The sequence below is a fragment of the Cyanistes caeruleus genome, chromosome 1 (assembly GCF_971803275.1).
Source record: "Cyanistes caeruleus chromosome 1, bCyaCae1.hap1.1, whole genome shotgun sequence".
NCBI lineage: Eukaryota > Metazoa > Chordata > Aves > Passeriformes > Paridae > Cyanistes > Cyanistes caeruleus.
Window position 1 is genome coordinate 47931776 of NC_141701.1, and position 3645 is coordinate 47935420.

Consider the following 3645-nt stretch of genomic DNA (forward strand, 5'->3'; position numbering starts at 1 on the left):
GAAGGTAAGTCTTACAGATGTTATTTTCTGCATGTAAGTTGTCCAATACATTATTGGAAAAAAATGAGAGGAAACAGAGTGAGAAAGCATATAAAGTAGGATGGAACAATTTATATATGTAGATTTGGCCTTGTAATTTAGTGAATTTAAATTGTAGGGCTAGAAATGGACTGGGCTGCCTAAGTGTTTTTTATCCTTTATGGACAATAGCAGCAAACCAGAGTTTCAGCAATTAATAGCATACTGCTAGTCACAATTTACTCATGAATAACCTGAATAAATTGCTCAGGTAACTGTGCTGTGGAAATCTCTGGAGCCAAAGGGGAAAATATTTGTCACTTGTTCAATATCAAGGCATTATTATATTAGTCTACTATACTTTAGAGGGTCTGAATTTTGCCATGCCGACCTATTTTTTTCCTCATTTAAATAACAAAACATTAATTAACATATTAAGAAAAGCCATGTTATTGAAACTGAATGCAGATAACTTACTGGCAGACAGAAACCAGGAGATGCCACATGGCTGCCCCAACTGATCTTTCCATTTAACAAGTGATAAGGAAGGAATTCTTTTTCAGCTGGTGATAAAGCCTCTGAAGCAAAGAGTATTAGTGCATGAAGTTAGGAAGATAGACACGATGAAGTCATATGTCTATGGGAGCAAGAAACCATCCAGTTTACCCACAGTTTTGAAATTATGTATGAGTAATGCAGCTTCTTCTCCCAGTGTCAGATTTGATGTACAGGAGAAATCTCATGTACAGTGGGTGTAAAACCAGACAAATCAGAACATGCCACGAGAAAGGAAGAGTTGGGGACCCAGGGGTGCAAAGCAGATCACGATCCAGTGTCCCAAGTCCCACTAGGGGATTACCCTTCCAGAACAAAACTTCAATTCTTTGCAGATCCAAGAGGGGACATATTTCATCGAGGGGCAGCCACCATGGCAGTCAGACTTTGGAAGTCACAATGAACCCACTACATTTTACGTGGAAGGTAATGGATTGCCCCCTGGGGTAGGCCCTGCTAGGCCCTCTCTGCTCCACTAAGATGTTCTCTCTAATAAATAAACTTTTGTACTACTCCAGGGTGGTCTTCTCTCATGCTTCCTGCACAGCTCTGTACCTCTGTGCAGAGACATCTTGCAGACATCCCTGCTGGCAGACATGACTCATTTTGGGGAGTCTGCGTGTAGGGTTTTGCAATAGTCTGATCAGGACATAAAAAGAGACATTAATGAAATGTGTGTTCAGAAGTACAAGGCACCCCACCATGCTCACATAGATACTATAAGGATGACTGCTGTGAAATGATCTGTTGGCTGCCCAGGGTGAGGTGGGGGATTAAAACATCCACCCAGTTGAGAAGAATGGTGGCTAACAGCTGATTGCCTCCCACACTCCAGGAGACATACATTTCTTTCCTCATTTTCCCATGGTGTGGCATTACCTCCAGTGCTTTGCAGGAGCTTCCCCTCTGACTCAATCCAGTCTAAAGAAGCCCAAATGAAAGGCTGGATCTCATGGCTCACGTCAAAAGAAAGTGGAGGACTTCACAAGATACAGAGCACATACCCTTCTGGTAGGGAATGCTCTGGATGCAGGCTTGCAAAACTGATTTAAGGTCACTTGCAGTTATTGCTCTGTGTGTGATAAGTTTGTGATGTTTCAGTGCCTTTTAGGAGTGAGTCAAGAAGGAAATAGTAACAACTAACCAAAAAAAATCATGTGGTCATCAAATAGTAGAAATACTGGCCACAGGAAATTCTTGCCATAGTTACCCACAGTGCAGATAACATCACTCACCACTGACTGTTTTAACTGCATGATCTTTTATAATTGGACAGATTCCTATATTCAAATTATTGAAACTACAAGTACCATATCCAAACTATAATGTTATATATATTCAGGTTTCCTTCAGTTTTATATATATATATATATATATATATATATATATACACACATATATATATACATATATACATATATACATATATACATATATATATATATATGTATTCGGGTTTCCTTCTGTGAAAAGGTCTTGCATTTATCCAACTTGAAGTAGTTCCTGGCAGGGCCCCATGATGATGGTGCCATCATTTTCTACACATGTGAAGGTAGCAGCATTATGCTCCCAGCATAATGAAATGCCCAAGGGAATTCAGACCATGCCCACACCATGCTCAGCAGATGTGATACTGTAGTCCAGCTGACTGAGGAACAGCTACACGAAGTTGCAGCAACAGAGGGTTTGGGGCCTGGGCAAGTAACATGATGGTCTGTGGAGGCTGATTGTCTCACTGCAGGTGCCTAAGCTAGCTGGCTAGAAACTAGCTCAGGTAAATTGGGACCTAGTTCCTTTTCTGCATGCACATTGAAAAGCCAAGGGATAAACTTCTGGTCTTACGACCTGGGGCTAGCAGGTAACTCATGTTACCTGCTTTGACTTCAGCCAGCTGGATTATACAAACACGTCTGTGAACATGTTGTGGGTGTGGTCCAAATTGCTGTGGCTATCTTACCATGCAGGCAGTATAACATTTCTGTCTTTACAGGTATATGAAATGATGGCATGGCCACTGCCAAGGAGTGCTGGGAACTCCATGCAATCAAGTAAACAAAAGACATTTTCATTAAAATGAACTCTATAATAATTTGGACATAGTATTTGCAGTTTCAATAATCTGTTTAAAAGAACTCACTCTAGTTCTGAGTTATTCCATAATTTCAGCAAAGTTTGGCACAAAAAAAGGAGTGACTGGAAAGATGTAATGATGTAACTCTATAAATACTGCTTTGCATATGCATGTTCTCAGCTTTGTTTTCATTGTATAAGACTCCTGAGGGACAGCTTTGTTTGCCACAGTACTTTCTATGGTAAAGGTTCTAGAACATCAGCCGGAGGCAATTTTGCAAGTATTATTATGGCTATGGGCCATGAATGAGTCAATCACCTTGTACTTTTTTAATCCTGTACTTTATGGAAGAGCCTCATCTATTCTTATGGTGTAGAGGCAGCTTAGGACAATGCTGACATTCTCCAGTTCTGATGGATGGGCTTTATTTAACTCTGGAAAAAGTAAATTGAGTTGGCTGGGGTTTTTTTCCCTCTGCCTAAAAACTCTTCTTCAAGAAGGTATTACTTTGCATCTACTACACTTTTGAAATGGCCTGTTTCTGGCCTTTAGTTTGTCCCTTCTTCAGATTATTTTTGCTCTCGTCAAATTAGGAGTCTATAGAATCATAGAATGTTTTCTGTTGGAAAAGTCCTGTAAGATCATTAAGTCCAACCATTAACCCAACATTGCCAAGTCCACCACTAATCGATGTCCCCTGGTGCCACATCTGCACATCTTTTAAATACCGCCCAGGCTGGTAACTCAACCACTTCCCTGGGCAGCCTGTTTCAATACTTGACAATCCTTTTGGTTTGTCAGGAAGAACTTTTTCCTAATATCCAGTCTAAACCCTCCCTCCTGCAACTTGAGGCCATTTTCCTTATCTCCCTTTTCCATTTCAAACAAGGCTGTTCGGGGGATTTGAGGTAACCGTAATTATAATAAATAATAATTATAATAATTATAATCATTATAATAATAAAAAAGCAAAATAATGAGGTAAAACTGATAACAAATTG